The sequence below is a fragment of the Schistocerca gregaria genome, chromosome 7 (genome assembly GCF_023897955.1).
Source record: "Schistocerca gregaria isolate iqSchGreg1 chromosome 7, iqSchGreg1.2, whole genome shotgun sequence".
NCBI lineage: Eukaryota > Metazoa > Arthropoda > Insecta > Orthoptera > Acrididae > Schistocerca > Schistocerca gregaria.
Genome location: NC_064926.1, coordinates 548,419,861 through 548,442,752, shown reverse-complemented (window position 1 = coordinate 548,442,752; position 22,892 = coordinate 548,419,861). Strand labels below are relative to the sequence as shown.

Below are 22,892 nucleotides of genomic sequence, written 5' to 3'. Positions count from 1 at the left end.
CTTTTATTGACATCCAAAATCTTTGATGATGATCAGAAAATTAGATTATTTGAGGGGCTTATTTCAATAGTGGTACGAATCCATTTTTGTTCATTTGGAGATACACAGTCCTAAAGTTAAATGAGCACTGAAAAAGCTGCAGTTGAGTCATCAGAAGTATTACAGCATATGGCTTCTTGCTGGAGATGAAACTTTTTTCTGTTTGTTTGCAGCATTAATGTCAGAAGCATTATAGGCAGAAAAGTAGAGGTAATAGACTTGTACCACTATTGAAATAAGCCCTTCATATGAACCTATCTTCTTAGCTGTAGTTTCAGTTGACAGTATAGATGAATAAATTGCAGTCACTGACTCCGTTCCACAGTGCCAGCACGGTTATTATGTAGAGGTATGGTGTAAATGTGGAAGCGTGTGGGTAATGTGGAAACGTCTATTATCTGGCCTGCAGACTGCTGCACTGTAATTTGTTGCAATAGTTCCTATTTGTCACGGAAGAGGGTTAGAAGACAGTTGAGCAACAGATGCCGTGGCAGTGATGCAATTTACGTTAGCGTGTTTTCTAAACCTTTTTCGAGGTAATTTGTGCTATTATATTTATCTATATATTTTGTAGTTATATTTCTTTACGTCTGATAGCTTACAAAGGGAGGTCCATAGAAGATTTTATAAGTCCTTTGTGAACCTTAAATGGATAGTTGCTTAATGTAATCTACCTAAATGTAAAATGGCCATTGTGTAGGTAACGTGGAAGCATAAGTACGATGGCATTGCGGAAACGTTTCCACAATACCAACATCAAATACATTACTTCTAATACGTTTTGCGTCTGTTCCTAGATGCCACGAAAGCTAACTGATGGGAAACCAAGAGCTATTGTGAAGAAGTGGTATGGTGAAAACATGATTAAGGCTATAACAGCCTCAAGGGAAAGCAGGTGGGGTTAAGTAGAGCAGTAAAAGCTTTCAGTGTACCTCCGACGACACTTCAAAGGTTTGTGCATAGTGATGGGTCAGCTGAAGAATGTGTTTCTTATAGACCTGGACGTAAGCTTGTACTACCTGATGCTATTGAGAAACAGTTGCTGCAGTATCTCATTGAAATGGATAAAACAGAATGTCAACGTCGTTGACACATGAAACACATGTGTGTCTCCACAAGATATCATGCCAGTACCTCCTCTAAAGAGGACGGTTTCCAACATAGGTCGTAAGCCAGGTTCATCAGCTGTTTTGACATCTTCGCCATATAAAACACGACTTGAAGATTCCTTACTGAAGCGTAAACAGAAGCTTCCTAAATCACCCGCCAAAAGCAAGAAAAAACGAGAAGCTCTTCCTGTAAAACCGTGCAAAAGACGGTTTAAGTTATCTAAGGATTCAGATGAAGAGCCCAATGCACCAACTATACCTTCAGGCGAGTAACATTTGGATCTCACAGTTGGAGAAGAAAAACCTACTGAAGAATATGCAATTTGTATTTTTTTGTAAAGGCGCATTTTCCAAAAATATTCTGGGAGATTTGTGGATTAAGTGTGTAGTGTGTAAGGAGTGGAGTCACTCTTTGTCTGCCGAAAGTGTGGGAGATATTTAGATACGCGGTTTTTGCAAGTGAACTTTGCTTACGAAGCATTTTTTTAATACAGTTGCGTTTAAAAATATTTTTGTATAATTTAAATTTGATATAAAATAAAATAGTTTATAAAATTTTAAATAGTTTTCGTTTAAAGTAGTCAGTTTCCCACAATTTTAATGCGTTTCCAGATTACCCGCACTTCTTGAAAAATTAGTGAGTTGTTGTGCAAGCAGAAAATGTTTTTTTTTTATTTTTAACATAATTAGTTTTTGTGTTTCATAATATTACATTCATTACTAAAACATTGTGAATTTGCCTTGGGTAATTTTTGTAGCTGTAAGAGAAGTAAACATTTCTTTTACACAGCAAAAACAAACTGGTTTACCACATTTACACTCCTACCTCTATGATTTTTACCTAAATGTATATCTCGAAAAGTATGGAAGTTATTGGTTTGAAATTTTAACACTATGGTTGTGTTGCCCACAGAATTTGGTATACAAAGTTTGAAAAAGATCGATTAATATTTATCAATACTTCTGCAGTTTCATAAGGAGTATGTGTAACGTACTGCATGCAGCGTTAGGAGAGTACACGGCTCGCTCTTCCCAGGAGCCAGCGTCAGCTCTCCTCCCGACTCTACGGCAAGCTACGGTTTCAATGCAAGACAACAACTGGTAATAATTTGATACTTCACACCTTGTAATGCTACCCCCATTCCGCTTGAGCTACCTACGCCGGTAGGAAACTCTTCAGCTGCCGATAAGGTGTTTCCACAGTGTCGGACAAAGAAGCGGAACACCCAGAAGACGTCGGCGGATGTGACGTCTTGGTTTGTGGGGAGCTCAACAGCGCGGTCACCAGTGCCCGTACAAAGTCCCAATCTTTGTTCAGCCCAATCTCGCCACTTTTATGAATGATGGTAAAATGATGCGGACAACACAAACACCCAATCATCTCGAGGCAGGTGAAAATCCCTGGCTCCGCCGGGAATCGAAACTAGGAACCCATGCTCGGGAAGCGAGAACACGGCGGTGAGACCACGAGCTGCGGACGTCACCGGATGTCAATGTTTCTTCGTACAGGTAGACACTGCCGGCGGCTGTGTAAGTGACCAAAATTTCAATTCTCTGTCACAGGTGGAACAGCTAGTACACTGCATTAGCAATGTTCGTGTTTGAGATTGTAACCAGTCTCGTTGGTTATATGAGGTGCGTGGGCAGCGTCAGACGTTGAATGATCACTCAGAAGGACACAGAACTGCCGCGTAATTGTATGAGACAGCGTTATCAGCAACTATAGTTCAATTATTTTATCTTGGCGGTTCGCGCATGCCCGCCCAGACGCGGGAGATTGCCGCGTTGCCAGTTGTACGCGCCAAGAGAAGCAGCCGCATTAACCCTTTCGCTGCTACAGAGACGTGCTCCTCGCATTCCGCGCTGGGCGCGATTTCGTCATCACAGCACTGCTCGCCTATGGTGTTTCGACTGCTTTGACACACTTTATCATTCGATTTCACAAAAACTATTCGGCCTAAAAATTTCATTTTTGCACAGTCTTCTTGACTGATATCTCCCCTCCATAAATGACTTAATTTTGTTTCGATGTTCAACGCAGTTATTGTGCTACATTAAATGTAGTAAACCATTGCACGAAATTTTGAAGAGATTGCAGAGGTAAAAGTCCGCAGTGTATACTTTCAATATGGTCTATTTTAGTTGCAACTAGAAATTTCAAAAAATTACATTCAAACGAATAAAATTCATGAAGTAAGACACTTTGATATTGTTTTTAAATAAAGAAAATATTAAGCACCCAAGACGGTTTGAACTCAGAACCTTTCGCTTAGCAGCCATTCACTTTAATCATATTTTTTTCTTTTTTTTTTATTTGAACTCATTTTGATCTATATTGTTCGTTTAATTTGCTCAGCGCGGACGTCCAGTGACCCCCGTTTAGGTTCTTCGTTGGTCTGTTCACTCAGTTTTTTTTTTTTTTTTTTTTTTTTTTATTGCAGAGGGTAGGTAAACCTCTGACCGCACACGCTGAGCTATTGTGCCGGCAACCTTTAAGCTAACGCAACTCGTTATTCAATAGCTCTCCCAGCGGAGAACTTTAAAATATCATGCATAATACCGACAAACACTGTTGGTATGACTATGAATTACTCACTTTTCGTCGAAGTACAACAGGGAATAAACAATTACCACTGTTCTTTATTGCGAAAAAGCGGTATGTGAGAATGATACAAACACCTTTCCTTTCTATCACCTGAATTAGGAGGCTTATTGCCTGTTTGGTGTAATTAATTACTAGAATATGAAGCGCTTGGTATAAAGAATGCTTTCTTCTAACTTTCTATAAAAGAAAGTCTGCTATCGAGACATTGCTTTTGTTCAGTTACTTTATTTATGACTGAACGTTTCTAAAACTGAAGACACTCGTCCATCCTCTGTATTGCAGTCGAGCTCTGGCAACGTCGCTCTCTGTTCATTGGCTGACTGTGTTTTGTGACGTCAGATGCGCAGAACGAACTTAAACTCGGCCGTCATCGTAAATGACGCGCACTTTAGCAGAGTTACAAAGAATCCTCATTGTTGGTCTACATGTGGCCGGCTGGTCGTAACGTGCTAGGTCCAGATTTGCAGTGCATTCGGACGTGACCGTGGCCCGATGTTGGGCTGTGCGGGAACGTTCTCAGTTACAGAGAGATCCGGCAATGTTGCTGGACAAGATAATTTTCAAAGGACGAAGACAAGCAGCAGAAATTCTTGCCGTGTGCGGACGGGCTTCGTCTTGCTGAAATGTAAACCCAGGGTGAGTTGCTATGACGAACAACAAAACGCGGCGTCGGATATCACCGATCTAACGCTGTGCTGTACGTTTGCCGCGGATGACAGCCAAAGGAGTCCTGCTATGAAAAGGAACCGCACTCCTGACCGTCATTCCTCATTGTCGGGTCGTATGGCGGTCGACAGTGAAAGTTAAAGCCAATGAGGAGGTATTGAATAGAATTGAAGAAAAGAGAAATTTGTGGCACAACTTGACTAGACGAAGGGATCGGTTGGTAGGGCATATTCTGAGGCATCAAGGAATCACCACTTTAGTATTGGAGGGCTGCGTGGAGGGTAAAAATGGTAGAGGGAGACCATGAGATGACTACACTAAGCAAATTGAGAAGGTTATGGTTGCAGTAGGTACTGGGAGATGAAGAAGCTTCCATAGGATAGAGTAGCACGGAGAAGTGCATCAAACCAGTCTCTGGACTGAAGACCACAAAAACAACATGAATGCATTTCGCATAATTGTGTACTGCCCACTGTAGAGGAACAGTTGGGAAGATTGCAGTATTGTACACCAAGCTGCTTCCTATCTGCGCGTGCAATCCGATGACAAACAATGGCCTGCCTGTAACATTCGTTCCTCATCAATGCTCTGGACTCAGCAGTAGACAGACCAGGGAATTACCAAAGGGAAACATGGACTGCTGATGAAAGGCGTGTGACTGTGTTCAAAGGTGAATCACAGGTCTTCACTGTCCCAGGTGAGTGTAGGAAAAGGGAGCCCACTCTTCCAATGTTCCAGAGTGGCACAGTGGTCTTAATCCTTGTACAATGAACTGGAAAGCCATCAGTTGTGACTTCGGCTGGTACTGAATGAGAGAACTCTGGGCGGCACAACAGCACGTTACGGACATCCTAGATCGTCATTTGTTACCAATCGCGTGACAGTATTCAGGTCCATTTTCCAACAGGACAATGCTCGTACACAGGCGGCAAGTGTCTCTATGAACTGTGTCCCTGACGTTGAGGCACTACGGTGGCCAGCAAGATTCCCACAAATGTCGCCGATAGGACATATGTGGCATCAGCTCTTTGAAATCAGCTTCATCCCTGCCCCAGTGTTCGGGATATCAAGGACCAATTACAACATTTCTGGGCCAGGTAGCCTCAAGAGAGGACACCCTTCCCAACCAAATAAGTGCATCCACCTGGACCATAAGCAGTGTAAAGATATACTGATGGTGAGCTCGTGCAGCCAAGTACTTAGTAAATCCGACTCGATTTTGAAATCAGTTAAATAACATCACATACCAACACAGCCGTTGAAATTTCTTTTCGCTTCCTCCTCACCTTTTGGAGGCTTCACTTTTATTCTCAGGCCGTGCATTCTGCCCTTACTTGCATGTTTGATTAGCTTCGTCTGTTAATAGAATTGATTGTGCATCAATTACTAGATGTCAGGAGGAGGGGGAGTTGATTCTGTAAACAACTCAACGGTATTGTTATGGTCTTCAGTCCGAGTACTGCTTTGGTACAACTCTCCACGCTAGTATATCCCCTCCTCTCCACATAAATACTGCAACCCACATCCCATTTTAGCCTGTTTGCTCAAAATAAGACCTGATCTCCCTCTACCATTTTTACCCCTCACTTCTGCCTCCACCAACAAATTCGTAATACATTTATACTTCAAGATCTCTCCAGTCAACGGATTTCCTCTTTTAGTCAGCCTCTGTCATCGATTTATTTTTGCTCCAAATCGCTTCAGAACCTTTGCTTTAGTTGCCTGATCTATCCATTTTACCTTCGGCATTCTTCCACAGAATCACACTAAAGAAACTTTTTTTCTCTTCTTCTCTTAACTGGTTTCAATTCTGTACAACGCTATATTCCACAAAAAGTTACCGCTGCTCGGATACTAGATCTTACTTTCTCATCTGTTGTGTCACTTCCTAGCTTAATTTCCCCAGCATCACACGATATAATTTAAATATAATACTCTTTTTCTCAGTTTTGTTGATAACTTCTGTCGAAATTTCTACAAAATAGCAGGTCAGCAACTGGAAGAAGTTAATTCCATAAATTATCTGGGAGTACGCATTAGGGGTGATTTAAAATGGAATGATCATATAAAGTTGATCGTTGGTAAAGCAGATGCCAGACTGAGATTCATAGGAAAAATCCTAAGGAATTGCAATCCGAAATCAAAGGAAGTAGGTTACAGTACGCTTGTTCGTCCACTGCTTGAATACTGCTCAACAGTGTGGGATCCGTACCAGATAGGGTTGATAGAAGAGATAGAGAGGATCCATCGGAGAGCAGCGCGCTTCGTTACAGGGTCATTTAGTAATCGCGAAAGCGTTACGGAGATGATAAACTTCAGTGGAAGACTCTGCAGGAGAGAGGCTTAGTAGCTCGGTACGGGCTTTTGTTAAAGTTTCGAGAACATACCTTCAGCGAAGAGTCAAGCAGTGTATTGCTCCCTCCTACTTATACCTCGCGGAGAGACCATGAGGATAAAATCAGAGAGATTAGAGCGCACACAGAAGCCTACCGACAATCCTTCTTTTCACGAACAATACGAGACTGGAATAGAAGGGAGAACCGATAGGGGTGCTCAAGGTACCTTCCGCCATACACCGTCAGGTGGCTTGCGGAATATGGATGTAGATGTAGATGTAGAAAACACTTGCCACTTCGTTCAGTTGATATTCAGAGTCTTTTCAATACGTCCTTTGTTAATCTGAAATTATTTTTTTCTTTTCCTTAAAATTTAACCACCTTTCCCCATTTCTCTCTTGTTCCTTCTGGTGCATGCTGAATGTACGAATAACATCTCAGACAGGCTACAATCCTGTTTGACACCGCTTTCAACTATTGCTTCTCTTTCGGCGCTCGGTCTGCAATCACTGATAGTGGTGACACTCGGGTCCGACGTATGCTACCGGACCACGACCGATTTAAAGGCTACCACCTAGCAAGTGTGGTGTCTGGCGGTGACACCACATATACAGGGTCATAATTATATTCCGTAAAGAACGTCACAATTCTACCAACATATTGCATAGGCGATAGAAAATTTACGAACCTCAGTGACAGTAAATGGATGGTAAATAACAAATACAAATATTAGATGAAACCGAAATGCGAGTAGTCGTTTTCGTATTTGTCTGCTGCTCCTAGTGAGAGGGAATCATATCAACGTGATGGTTTAAGGGTGTACATCACGTACTTCGCAAAAAATGGAGTACGTAATGAAGTGAAAGCGAGTGAAATTATCCATTGACACCCTGAGTATGGGGAAGCAGGTGTGCTGTTACTCATCTCCTCGGAGCATTCATATAAGGAAACGTCCATGTCATGAAGCGAGGACAGGTCTGTAACACATGACATGGCGTCACTCCTGTGTTGTTGACCGCACCGCTGTCGGCACGCCTGCTGCAACGGACCTCAGGGCCAAGGGACAATGGCAACACCGACTCAAAGGAAGGCCTCGGCTCTTGTTCGTGACGTCACGTCAGCTAGGCACGGCGGACGCCAGGTCTGTTGCATGCATACTCACAATGGTGGTGTCTCCCTCACTGACACAGGAAAATGAGTAACTATTGGCGGTAGTTGATCAACATACTTTGTTCTGAGAGATTTCTGCAATGAATTAATTGTGCAATTCATTACACTCCTCAACAAATAGTGTACTCCTGAACTTAAATTTGCATCTGTTTTAAGGATTGACATACAAAGCAACTTCAGCAACAGAAATCGTGCTTCTTTACCTCATTTGTAAATCTGAGGAAGTTACGTTTGTACTGGGTTGCTTTTACAAGAAACTGTGCACATATTGGTGCTCTTCTTTAGGTATCTTGGTTGACTATGGGGTGAAGAGCACTGAATGTTAATGAAATATCTTGTGACTGTACACATTGGGGGAGGGGGGGCAAGACAGAAGAAGAGGCAAAAGAGAGATACTTGTTTTATCAAATATTTTTTTATCTTATAATGTTTCTCCTTTCAGTTGCAAGAGGGGAATATTTATCTTTTCTAATGTGCATGTTTACAAAAGTTTAAGCTCAGCAGTATTTTCTATGTATGAAGCTATTTTGTTTCCTGTTTAGAATTTCTTTCGCTGAAAACGAATGTAATCTAATGAATGGCAACAGTTGGACATTTACGCATGTAAATTAGTTCACATTTCCAGTGACGATGTCAAACAAAAATAAATAAATTAAAAAAAAACATGTTCATTGTAAGGGGGTTGGGGTAAGTTTCGATAACAAAATGGATCAAGTAAATATACTTACTTGAATCTAAAATTTCCGAAACTTGCAATGGGGAAAAGGATCTTCTCATATTGATCTACGTTTGTTTCGACAGGATTCAGTAATACAGAACTATGATATTTTATTTGTAGCTTTACGATAGTAAGAAAATGGTTCATCTAAATAAAACTGCAAAATCCAAAATAATACCAAAAATTTTGTCTAAAAATAAGAGATTTATAGAGATAAGCACGCCCAGGCGTTTCTGCCTGCAACAGAGCTGGCGTTCGCCTTGCCTAACTGACGTGACGTCACCAACAAGCGCCGAGGCCTTCCTTTGAGTGGGTGTTGACAATGGTCGCCGGGCTGCTATTCACTGGTCTTAGCGCTGTCCTTGTTAATCTTGGCTCTCTGCAAACATAACTGAAAAAAGAATTCTAACTCAAGATACGATCACCACAGACGAGCACCGATCAATTGATACACCTGACTTCTCGAGTGCTGGTTTCGTGGGATCGTTGAGCTCCTGCATAGCGTTCGGTATGGCCCTCCTAAACCCGTCGATTTGATACTCACTTGACACTCTTGGGCTCACGGACAACGCGCGCAGCGACACCGTGAAGACCATGATCCAGCAGCTGTTAGATTCCGATACTGGCTGGTACGACCTTTTTCATTTTTATAAGAACGATAACACGATCTTATCTGAAAGAAACAAAAATCCAGTGAGTTTTCTCATTGAGTAACATGATTGATTGTATACAGAATGCATCTACATCTACATTTGTACTCCGAAAGCCACCCAACGGCATTTGGCGGAGGGGCACTTTACGTGCCACTGTCATTGCCTCCCTTTCCTGTTCTGGTCGCGTATGGTTCGCGGGAAGAACGACTGCCGGAAAGCCTCCGTGCACGCTCGTACCCTTTATAATTTTACATTCGTCATCTCCTCGGGAGTTATAAGTAGGGGGATGCAATATATCAGATACCTCATCCAAAAATGCACCCTCTCGAAACTTGGACAGCAAGCTAAACCGCGATGCACAGTGCCCCTCTTGCAGAGTCTGCCACTTGAGTTTGGCAAACATATCCGTAACGCTAGCACTGTTACCAAACAACCCCGTGACGAAACGCGCCGGACGTCTTTGGATTTTATCTATCTCCTCTGTCAACTCGACCTGGTACGAATCCCACACTGATGAGCAATACTCAACTATAGGTCGAACGAGTGTTTTGTAAGCCACCTCCTTTGTTGATGGACTACCTTTTCTAAGGATTCTACCAATGAATCTCAACCTGACACCCACCTTACCAACAATTTATTTTATATGATCATTCCACTTACAATCGTCCCGTACGCATACTCCCAAATATTTTACAGAAGTAACTGCTACCAGTGTTTGTTCCGCTATCATATAATCATACAATAAATGATCCTTGTGGTGTGCGTACTGTAAGACCTTCGGTACACACACCATCAGATTATTTGATTTGTCGGTCTACCAAAGTAGGCGAGTGTCAGCAATATGTCTTGTGGTCTTATAGTCCCGTGTTTATCTTCTGCCGTTAGGTCAGATGTTTGAAATGCCACTTGCACACTTAGAGTAGTAGATTGATGGTGACCAACTTTAAACAGAACTTGATTAATTTTCACACACATTTATTAAAATATTAACAAAGCATAAAAATAAATAACGTGGTTCTGGTTGTTATTTACAATTGACAATCTGAAGTTCTTTTGGTCTTGGTACGTTAATCTTATTCTCACATATATCTCGGATACTTGACATAGTGTCTATACATTTATCTTCATGGCTATGTACGGAAATATAATAATGTTATTAGGCGCAAACTGAAACTTGACTATAGACTGGTACAGACTAATGCAGACTAATGCAGAGTGATGCAGACTGACTAATTGAAGGTCTGTACACTCATTATAATACCTCGCGTGTGCAGGTATCACTGCGCGAGTGTGATCTGCGAGGAGAAAGGTTCTACGTTAGCAGCGATCTCATTGGCTGCGTTACATATTAATACGCGGATCGGCGGAAGCAGAAGTTGGTCCGTCTCTATGGCAGCGCCATCTCGTAGTGCAGAGACGGACGAGCGCTGCGCCCGCGCTGTTGTGCTTAGCGGGGCGCGCTCTAGTGGGAAAGTTGTGTACGCACTGACTACGCGGAACTATGTACACAACAATCCTTCTTTCTATGTATTCGCAATACATTACATTTGTCTATGTTAAGGGTCAGTTGCCACTCCCTGCACCAAGTGCCTATCTGCTGCAGATCTTCGTGCATTTCGCTGCAATTTTCTAATGCTGCAACTTGTCTCTACACTACAGCATCATCCGCGAAAATCCACATGGAACTTCCAACACTATCTACTAGGTCATTTACACATATTGTGAAAAGCAATGGTCCCATAACTCTCCCCTGCGGAATGCCAGAGGTTACTTTAACGTCTGTAGACGTCTCTCCATGGATAACAACATGCTGTGTTCTGTTTGCTAAAAACTCTTCACTCCAGCCATACAGCTGGTCTGATATTCTGTAGGCTCTTACTTTGTTTATCAGGCGACAGTGCGGAACTGTATCAAACGCCTTCCCGAAGTCAAGAAAAATAGCATCTACCTGGGAGCCTGTATCTAATATTTTCTGGGTCTCATGAACAAATAAAGCGAGTTGGGTCTCACACGATCGCTGTTTCTGGAATCCATGTTGATTCCTACAGAGTAGATTCTGGGTTTCCAGTAATGTTAAGATACGCTAACAAAAAACATGTTCTAAAATTCTACAACAGATCGATGTTAGAGATATAGGCCTATAATGTTGCGCATCTGCTCGACGACCCTTCTTGAAAACTGGAACTACCTGTGCTCTTTTCCAATCATTTGGAACCTTCCGTTCCTCTTAGAGACTTGCGGTACATGGCTGATAGAAGGGTGGCAAGTACATTCGCGTACCCTGTGTAGAATCGAACTGGTATCCCGTCAGGTCTAGTGGACTTTCCTGTGTTGAGCGATTTCAGTTGCTTTTCTATTTTAGGACACTTATTTCGATGTCAGCAATTTTTTCATTCGTGCGAGGATTTAGAGAAGGAACTGCAGTACGGACTTCCTCTGCGAAACAGCTGTGGAAAAAGGTGTTTAGTATTTCAGCTTTACGGTGTCATCCTCTGTTTCAGTGCCATTGTCATCCCAGAGTGTCTGGATATCCTGTTTCGATTCACTTACTGATTTAACGCAAGAGCAGAACTTCCTAGGATTTCCTGTCAAGTCGGTACACAGAATTTTACTTTCGAATTCACTGAACGCTTCACTCATAGATAGCCTTTCTTACGCTAACTTTGACATCGTTTAGCTTCTGTTTGCCTGAGAGATTCTGGCTGCGTTTGAATTTGCAGTGAAGCTCTCGTTGCTTTCGCAGTAGTTTCCTAACTTTGTTATTGAACCACGGTGGGTTTTTCCCGGCCCTCAGTTTTACTCTGCACGTACCTGCCTAAAACTCATTTTACGACTGCCTTGAACTTTTTCCAGGTGGTGTTCCAAGTGGTGTTCCAGGTGATGTTCCTGCCATCTACTGTGTTACTTTTTGCAGGCGCACTGTAACGCTGATCTACGTCTACATCCACACCTACGTGATACCCTGCAGATCACACTTAAGTACATGGCAGAGGGTTCGTCGAATCATTTTAATACTACTTCTCCACCCGTCCTCTCTCGAACAGCGCGCGGGAGAAATCAACACTAACATCTCTCCATGCGGCCTCTGATTTCTCTTATTTTATTACGATGATCAATGCTCGCCATGTACGTGGGCGCCAACAGAATATTATCGCATTCTTAAGAGGAAATTGGAGACAGAAATTTTGTAAAAAGATCTCGCTGCAACGAAACAGGGCTTTCTTGTAATAACTGCCACACCAACTCGCGCATCATATCCGTGGCACTCCCTCCCCTATTTCGCGGTAATACGCAACGAACTCCCCTTTTTTCAACCTGTTCCATGTCCTCCATTAATCCTACGTGATGCGGGTCCCATATCGCGAAGCAGTACTCCACAAGAGGTCGGACAACCGTATAGTAGGCAGTGTCTTTTGCTGAACTGTTGTTCTGCCAATACATCGCAGTCTCTCTTTCGCCTTATCCACAATATTAATTATGCGATCGTTCCGGTCGAAGTTCTTCATAAGTAAAATGCCTAGTCATTTAGTCCAAATGACAGTATTTAGATTTGTGTGCATTATCTTGTAAACGTTATTTCATTAACTCCTTTTAGTACTCGTGTAGATGAACTCCTTCATTATTTAGGGTCAGCTGCCACTTTTCGCACCATACACACATTTTATCAATCATTTTGCAATTGGTTTCCATGTTGTGATGACTCTACAAAACGGTAGATAACAGCATCACCTGCAAACAATCCAAGACGGCTGCTCAGATTCGCTCCTAAGTCGTTTATGTAGATAATGGACTGTGCGGCTGGTCCCGGAGGAGGTTCGAGTCCTCCCTCGGGCATGGGCGTGTGTGTTTGTCCTTAGCATAATTTAGGTTAAGTAGTGTGTAAGCTTAGGGACTGATGACCTTAGCAATTAAGTCCCATAAGATTTCAGACACATTTGAAAATTTTTTTAAGCAGGCACACGGGGGGAGGGGTTTATTAGTTATTGGGAGCTCCAACGTTAGGCGGGTGATGGAGCCCCTTAGGGAAATAGCGGAAAGGTCGGGGAAGAAGGCCAGTGTTCACTCTGTCTGCTTGCCGGGGGGTCTCATCCGAGATGTGGAGGAGGCCCTACCGGCGGCGATAGAGAGCACTGGGTGCACCCGACTGCAAATTGTTGCTCATGTCGGCACCAATGACTCTTGCCGTCTGGGTTCAGAGGTAATCCTCAGTTCGTACAGGCGGTTGGCGGAGTTGGTGAAGGTGGAAAGCCTCGCTCGCGGGGTGGAATCAGAGCTAACTATTTGTAGTATCGTTCCGAGAACCGATCGCGGTCCTCTGGTTTGGAGCCAAGTGGAAGGCTTAAACCAGAGGCTCAGACGATTCTGCGGAGAGCTGGGGTGCAAATTTCTCGACCTCCGCTATCGGGTGGAGAAATGTAGGGTCCCCCTGAATAGGTCAGGCGTGCACTACACGCCGGAAGCGGCTACGAGGGTAGCGGAGTACGTGTGGAGTGCACATGGGGTTTTTTTAGGTTAGAGAATTCCCTCCCTAGGCCCGACAAGACGCCTCCTGAGACGCGGCAAGGCAGGAGTAGGCAAAATGCAACAAGGAATAACAATATTAATGTGCTAATAGTAAACTGCAGGAGCGTCTATAGAAAGGTCCCAGAACTGCTCTCATTAATAAACGGTCACAACGCCCATATAGTACTAGGAACAGAAAGTTGAAGTTGGCTGAAACCAGACGTAAACAGTAATGAAATCCTAAACTCTGATTGGAATGTATACCGCAGAGATAGGCTGGACAGTGAAGGGGGAGGCGTGTTTATAGCGATAAGAAGTGCAATAGTATCGAAGGAAATTGAGGGAGATTCGAATTGTGAAATGATTTGGGTGAAGGTCACGGTTAAAGCAGGCTCAGACATGGTAATTGGATGTCTCTATAGGCCCCCGGGCTCAGCAGCTGTTGTCGATCAGCACCTGAAGAATAATTTGGAAAATATTTCGAGTAGATTTCCCCACCATGTTATAGTTCTGGGTGGAGATTTTAATTTGCCGGATATAGACTGGGAGACTCAAACGTTCATAACGGGTGGCAGAGACAAAGAATCCAGTGAAATATTTTTAAGTGCTTTATCTGAAAACTACCTTGAGCAGTTAAACAGAAAACCGACTCGTGGCGATAATATATTAGACCTTCTGGTGACAAACAGACCCGAACTCTTTGAATCAGTTAATGCAGAACAGGGAATCAGCGATCATAAAGCGGTTACTGCGTCGATGATTTCAGCCGTAAATAGAAATATTAAAAAAGGTAGGAAGAGTTTTCTGTTTAGCAAAAGTGACAAAAAGCAGATTACAGAGTACCTGACGGCTCAACACAAAAGTTTTGTCTCAAGTGCAGATAGTGTTGAGGATCAGTGGACAAAGTTCAAAACCATGGTACAATATGCGTTAGATGAGTATGTGCCAAGCAAGATCGTAAGAGATGGAAAAGAGCCACCGTGGTACAACAACCGAGTTAGAAAACTGCTGCGGAAGCAAAGGGAACTTCACAGCAAACATAGACATAGCCAAAGCCTTGCAGACAAACAAAAATTACGCGAAGCGAAATGTAGTGTGAGGAGGGCTATGCGAGAGGCTTTCAATGAATTCGAAAGTAAAGTTCTATGTACTGACTTGGCAGAAAATCCTAAGAAATTTTGGTCCTATGTCAAAGCGGTAGGTGGATCAAAACAAAATGTCCAGACACTCTGTGACCAAAATGGTACTGAAACAGAGGACGACAGACTAAAGGCCGAATTACTAAATGTCTTCTTCCAAAGCTGTTTCACAGAGGAAGACTGCACTGTGCTTCCTTCTCTAGATTGTCGCACAGTTGACAAAATGGTAGATATCGAAGTAGACGACAGAGGGATAGAGAAACAATTAAAATCGCTCAAAAGAGGAAAGGCCGCTGGTCCTGATGGGATACCAGTTCGATTTTACACAGAGTACGCGAAGGAACTTGCCCCCCTTCTTGCAGCGGTGTACCGTAGGTCTCTAGAAGAGCGAAGCGTTCCAAAGGATTGGAAAAGGGCACAGGTCATCCCCGTTCTCAAGAAGGGACGTCGAACAGATGTGCAGAACTATAGACCTATATCTCTAACGTCGATCAGTTGTAGAATTTTGGAACACATATTATGTTCGAGTATAATGTCTTTTCTGGAGACTAGAAATCTACTCTGTAGGAATCAGCATGGGTTTCGAAAAAGACGATCGTGTGAAACCCAGCTCGCGCTATTCGTCCACGAGACTCAGAGGGCCTTAGACACGGGTTCACAGGTGGATGCCGTGTTTCTTGACTTCCGCAAGGCGTTTGACACAGTTCCCCACAGTCGTTTAATGAACAAAGTAAGAGCATACGGACTATCAGATCAATTGTGTGATTGGATTGAGGAGTTCCTAGATAGCAGAACGCAGCACGTCATTCTCAATGGAGAGAAGTCTTCCGAAGTAAGAGTGATTTCAGGTGTGCCGCAGGGGAGTGTCATAGGACCGTTGCTGTTCACAATATACATAAATGACCTGGTGGATGACATCGGAAGTTCACTGAGGCTTTTTGCAGATGATGCTGTGGTGTATCGAGAGGTTGCAACAATGGAAAATTGTACTGAAATGCAGGAGGATCTGCAGCGAATTGACGCATGGTGCACGGAATGGCAATTGAATCTCAATGTAGCGAAGTGTAATGTGATGCGAATACATAGAAAGATAGGTCCCTTATCATTTAGCTACAAAATAGCAGGTCAGCAACTGGAAGCAGTTAATTCCATAAATTATGTGGGAGTACGCATTAGGAGTGATTTAAAATGGAATGATCATATAAAGTTGATCGTCGGTAAAGCAGATGCCAGACTGAGATTCATTGGAAGAATCCTAAGGAAATGCAATCCGACAACAAAGGAAGTAGGTTACAGTACGCTTGTTCGCCCAATGCTTGAATACTGCTCAGCAGTGTGGGATCCGCACCAGGTAGGGTTGATAGAAGAGATAGAGAAGATCCAACGGAGAGCAGCGCGCTTCGTTACAGGATCATTTAGTAATCGCGAAAGCGTTACGGAGATGATAGATAAACTCCAGTGGAAGACTCTGCAGGAGAGACGCTCAGTAGCTCGGTACGGGCTTTTGTTAAAGTTTCGAGAACATACCTTCACCGAAGAGTCAAGCAGTATATTGCTCCCTCCTACGTATATCTCGCGAAGAGACCATGAGGATAAAATCAGAGAGATTAGAGCCCACACAGAAGCATACCGACAATCCTTCTTTCCACGTACGAGACTGGAATAGAAGGGAGAACCGATAGAGGTACTCAGGGTACCCTCCGCCACACACCGTCAGGTGGCTTGCGGAGTACGGATGTAGATGTAGATGTAGATGTAAGTAAAAGCAGAGGGCATACAACACTTCCTTGAGGAACACCATGTATCACGTCTATTTTGCTCTATGACTTTTCCATCAGTCACTGAGAACTGTGACCTTTCTGACAGGAAATCAGGGATCCAGTCCCACAAGTGAGACGATAGTCCGTTGCCACGCAGTTTCATTAGAAACCGCTTTTGAGGAGAGCTGTCAAAAGCCATCTCAAAATCCAGAATTATGAAATCATACTGAGATCACTTCTCCATAGCACTCATTACTTCACGACGATGAACGACTAGTGGCGTTGTCAATAGATCATTTTCCTCCATCTAATTCAGAAGAATTTGTGTGTCCATGCATGTAGTACCACTTTGTGTTTTCGCGTGCCGCCGGCATGTTCTTGCACTTTTACAGGTGACCAGCGTATTATTCCAACATACGACAATGTAGCATATGTTGTATTTTTTGCATTTACACGGTAAGCCTCTCGACCCGCCCGCATTCACCATGCTTTTGACTTCCACGGCTGAACAGATCCAAACTAGATACAACATTTCGTTGATTATACACGGCAGCAAAGCGACGCTGACATAGGATTATTATTTACACGTTTTTCTGAACTACTCTGAGAGTGTAGATGCACTCTACTGGCAAATCTCTGATCAGTAACATTAAACATTTTGAAGTGTAATGAGTGTCGTTAAATAAGATTACGATAAATAAATATCTTCAACATTTCGCGGCCCTGTCAGCAACTGTATAAATATTAATTTTAATTTTAATAATGAACAGCCTCAGTTGCACCGTTTACCTAGAAATTTATCTAGGTTTCAGTCGGAATAACCCAACCTTCTTCAGAATACCAGTATCTATCGTTTGTCCATAGTGGACATCGTCAAGCTAAAACTACAAATCCATAGATTATCGTCACGTTCCAGTACAGAACTCGTGGCTGCCGCATCGCGGTCACGAAGTGAGGCCGAGGCAGTTTCAGATACGTTTTTACAGTCTGTACGATAATTTATGGGTTTGTAGTTTTAGCTTGATGATGTCCACTATGGACAAACGGTACATACTGTTATTCGGTAGAAGGCTGGCTTATCCCGACTGAAACCTAGGTTAATTTATAGAAAAACGGTGCAACTGATGCTGTTCGTTATTAAAATTACGATAAGTTTTTGTCTCAAACAGCTGAAAAGGTACAACGCACAGCTGCGTGTTGCTACGTATCTTACTTCTAGCTAAACTGAATATATGTGAGTATCGACCGGCAATTAAACATTTTTATTTACAGACGTTAATCGCGGGTCGTTAGGATGAGTTATACTGTTTCCAGTTTGTATTACTGCCACTAGGACGTTTATCACTGCGGTGGTGCTTCATTGGCAGGCCATCCCGCGTACAACATTTACTTTGGTAGCGTTTTTATGTGCTCCTGTCAAGAAGTGAACAGCACTTTGCACTACTTCTCGGCGTCAGCAGCAGCCAATGCCATAGAGGGCAGAAATTATTCACAATAAACACACTAAATGAAGGAAAATTATTCGGACACCTGTTGGTGAACATTAATATCGGATGTGTCCACCATTCTCCTTTATGACTACTTGAACTCTGCTTCGGATGCTTCCAGTGAGTTGTCTCAGTGTCTTGGGAAGGGGGGAGGGAGAGAGGAGGGAGTCGCAGCCCACACTTCCTCAGCAGCCGACACTGGAGAAGGTCGTGATGTTCCAACCTGGGGTTTGGAGCGAAGTTTACAAATTTCAAATCGACGTTGTGACTCATCCAAAAAGCGTGGTATTCTGTTCAGGTCGCGACTTAGGACAGTCCAGTCAATAAGGGGATGTTATCGTTCACAAAGGAATGACTTGCGGATATTGATTTGCGACAGGTTGCACTGCTACGCTAATACAAACAACTATCGTGTCCCAACTGTTCCTCTACAGTGGGCAGTACACAATTATGCGAAATGCATTCATGTTGTTTTTGTGGTCTTCAGTCCAGAGACTGGTTTGATGCACTTCTCCGTGCTACTCTATCCTATGGAAGCTTCTTCATCTCCCAGTACCTACTGCAACCATAACCTTCTCAATTTGCTTAGTGTAGTCATCTCATGGTCTCCCTCTACGATTTTTACCCTCCACGCAGCCCTCCAATACTAAAGTGGTGATTCCTTGATGCCTCAGAATATGCCCTACCAACCGATCCCTTCGTCTAGTCAAGTTGTGCCACAAATTTCTCTTTTCTTCAATTCTATTCAATACCTCCTCATTAGTTATGTGATCTACCCATCTAATCTTCAGCATTCTTCTGTAGCACCACATTTCGAAAGTTTCTATTCTCTTCTTGTCTAAACTATTTATCATCCACGTTTCACTGCCATACATGGCTACACTCAATACAAATACTTTCAGAAACAGCTTCCTGACACTTAAATCTACACTCGATGTTAACAAATTTCTCTTCTTCAGAAATGCTTTCCTTGCCATTGCCAGTCTACATTTTATATCCTCTGTACTTCGACCACCATCAGTTATTTTGCTCCCTAAACGGCAAAACTCCGTTACTACTTTAAGCGTCTCATTTCCTAATCTAATTCTCGCAGCATCACTCGATTTAATTAGACTACACGGCATTATCCTCGTTTTGCTTTTGTTGATGTTAGGACACTGTCCAATCCGTTCAGCTGCTCTTCCAGGTCCTTTGCTGTCTCTGACAGAATTACAGTGTCATCGGCGAACCTCAAAGTTTTTATTTCTTTTCCATGGATTTTAATACCTATTCAGAAATTTTCTTTTGTTTCCTTTACTGCTTGCTCAATATACAGATTGAATAACCTTGGGGATAGGCTACAACCCTGTCTCACTCCCTTCCCAACCACTGCTTCCCTTTCATGCCCCTCGACTCTTATAACTGCCATCTGGTTTCTGTACAAATTGTAAATAGCCTTTCGATTCCTGTATTTTACTCTGCCGCCTTAAGAATTTGAAAGAGAGTATTCTAGTTATCATTGTCAAAAACTTTTTCTAAGTCTACAAATGCTAGAAACGTAGGTTTGCCTTTCCTTGATCTATTTTATAAGATAAGTCGTAACGTCAGTATTGCCTCACGTGTTTCAACACTTCTACGGAATCCAAACTGACCTTCCTAGAGGTCGGCTTGTACCAGTTTGTCGATTCGTCTGTAAAGAGTCCGTATTAGCATTTTGGAGCCGTGGCTTATTAAACTGATAGTTCGGTAATTTTCACATCTATCGACACCTGCTTTCTTTGGGATTGGAATTATTATATTCTTCTTGAAGTCTGGCGGTATTTCGCCTGTCTCATACATCTTGCTCACTAGATGGTAGAGTTTTGTTAGGCTGGCTCTCCCAAGGCTGTCAGTAGTTCTAATGGAATGCTGTTTACTCCCGGGGCCTTCTTAAGACTTAGGTCTATCAGTTCTTTGTAAAACTCTTCACGCAGTATCATATCTCCCATTTCATCTTCTTCTACATCCTCTTCCATTTCCATGACACTATCCTCAAGAATATCACCCTTGTACAGACCCTCTATATACTCCTTCCACCTTTCTTCTTTCCCTCCTCACCTTAGAATTGGGTTCCCATATGAGTTCTTGATGTTCATGCAAGTAGTTCTCTTTTCTCCATAGGTCTCTTTAATTTTCCTGTAGGCAGTATCTATCTTACCCCTGGTGATATGCACATCTACATCCTTACATTTGTCCTCTAGACTTCGCTGCTTAGTCATTTTGCACTTTCTGTCGATCTGATTTTTGAGACGTTTGTATTCCTTTTTGCCTCCTTCATTTGCTGCATTTTTATATTTTCTCCTTTCATCAGTTAAACTCAGTATCTCTTCTGTTACCCAAGGCTCTCTATTAACCCTCGTCTTTTTACCTACTTGATCCTTTGCTACCTTCACTGTTTCGTCTCTCAAAGCTACCCATTCTTCTTCTACTGTATTTCTTTCCCCCATTCGTGTCTATCGTTCGCTTATGCTCTCCACGAATCTCTGATTCTTTCAGTTTATCCCGGTCCCACCTTCTCAAATTCCCACCTTTTTGCAGTTTATTCAGTTTTAATCTACAGTTTATAACCAATAGATTGTGGTCAGACTCCACATCTGCCCCTAGAAATCTCTTACAATTTAAAACCTTGTTCCTGAATCTCTGTCTTACTATTATATAATCTGTCTGAGACCTTCCAGTATCTCCAGGCTTCTTCCGTATATACAACCTTGTTTTAAGATTGTTGAACCAAGTGTTAGCTATGATTAAGTTATGCTATGTGGAAAATTCTACCAGGCGACTTCCTGTTTCATTCCTTACTCCCATTCCATATTCACCTACTCCGTTTCCTTTTCTTCCTTTTCCTACTATCGAGTTCCAGTCACCCATGACTATTAAATTTTCGTCTCCCTTCACTATCTGAATAATTTCTTTTAACTCATCATACATTCATGCATTCATATTACTTCGGATTTAGCGTTTTCTTCAGCCCGGTAAGGGGGATAGGACGTCAGATGGGCCGACCTGGAGCAGGAGAGGCACGACAGGACATTCTAATTCCCATTGTCTATACTTACACAAATAAATTTATAAAACGTCGTCGGTATGACGAGGGAGGATTCGAGTTTCACACTCATAGCAGTGGAAATTCAAAAACATAACGAAGCAAATTTTTTTTACGTTTGAAATTTCATCATTTTTCAACTTACTATTGGCTGCATTTGTTGCTATACACTCTTCATCATAAGTAAGAGAGATTCTTCGATGAATTTTGTACAGCATACGAATCGTACTTACAGGTGTACGAAACTCAAGAATTTTCCAAATATATTAAAAACTGTGGTGAAAATTGAGATAATTAACTAGAAAATACTTGACTTTTCTAAACATTAACTCTGAAATTTAACAGCTCATTCATTTCTTTATAAATTAAATAAATTCTAAAGTTTGATAAATCTGTAAGTATGGTTTGTATGCTGTGCAAAATTCATCGGAGAATCTCTCTTATTTATGAAGAAAATTGTACCTACAGAAACAAATGCAGCCAATATTAAGTGAAAAAATGATGAAATTTCAAAAGTAAAAAAATTTATTTTGTCATGTTTTTGAACTTCCAATAATATGAGCTTCAATCCTGAATCCTTCCTGGTTATGCCGAAAACGTTTTGTGAATATATTTGTAAAAATATAGACAGTGGTCCAAGCCGCCCCGTTTAGCGTCCTACCCCCTTAAGGATTTCTCTGTCGGCACTACACCTGATGTCAGGTAACATCAAACAGGCATTCCCCAAACCCAAACCCTTCCATCATCGGACTGCCTCAGGATGCTGCGTAATTCATTGCTCCAAATCACTCGTTTCCACTCACCCACTGTCGACTGATGTCGCTCTTTACAGCACCTCATCCCTCCCTCGGCACTGAGTACATAAATCTGCGGCATACGAGGAGCAGCTCCGCAGTTGTCCCTTCTCTTTTTTACCCCATACACACCGCCATTTTGGTAGCTGGAATGCTGGTAGCCTTTTGTAACTCACGAGTGATTCCTGCCGCTTGTTTCTGGCAATATTTTTATTCCAACATTCTGCAATGTTCGACGGTCGCTGTCCCTCAGAGCATGACGTTGCGTAGCCTTGGATTAGCTGTAGTATTTCCCTAGGTTTTCCACTTCATAATCAGATCACCAGCGGTCTACTTGGGTAGCTTTATAAGGGCTGCTGTTCCTGATTCCCTATTGAGAATACGGTATTCCGTGCCTCCTTTTATACGGATGTTACAAAAAGGTAATGCGAAACTTTCAGGAAACATTCCTCACATGCAAAGAAAGAAAATTTGTTATGTGGACATGTGTCCGGAAACGCTTACTTTACATGTTAGAGCTCATTTTATTACTTCTCTTCAAATCACATTAATCATGGAATGGGAACACACAGCAACAGAACGTACCAGCGTGACTTCAAACACTTTGTTACAGGAAATGTTCAAAATGTCCTCCGTTAGCGAGGATACATGCATTCACCCTCCGTTGCAAGGAATCACAGCCGTCCACAATACGAGCACGAAGAGTCTCTACATTTGGTAGCGGAGTAGACAAGAGCTTTCAAATGCCCCCATAAATGATGGTCAAGAGAGTTGAGGTCAGGAGAGCGTGGAGGTCATGGAATTGGTCCGCCTCTACCAATCCATCGGTCACCGAATCTGTTGTTGAGAAGC

The 22,892-nt window shown here is 42.5% G+C and overlaps 1 protein-coding gene across 1 annotated transcript in view; it reads left to right on the top strand.

Annotated features, from left to right (window-relative positions):
* Positions 1–22,892, top strand: part of LOC126282082 (hemocyte protein-glutamine gamma-glutamyltransferase-like) — a 359,269-nt gene that overhangs the window by 52,555 nt on the left and 283,822 nt on the right. The window lies entirely within an intron of this gene.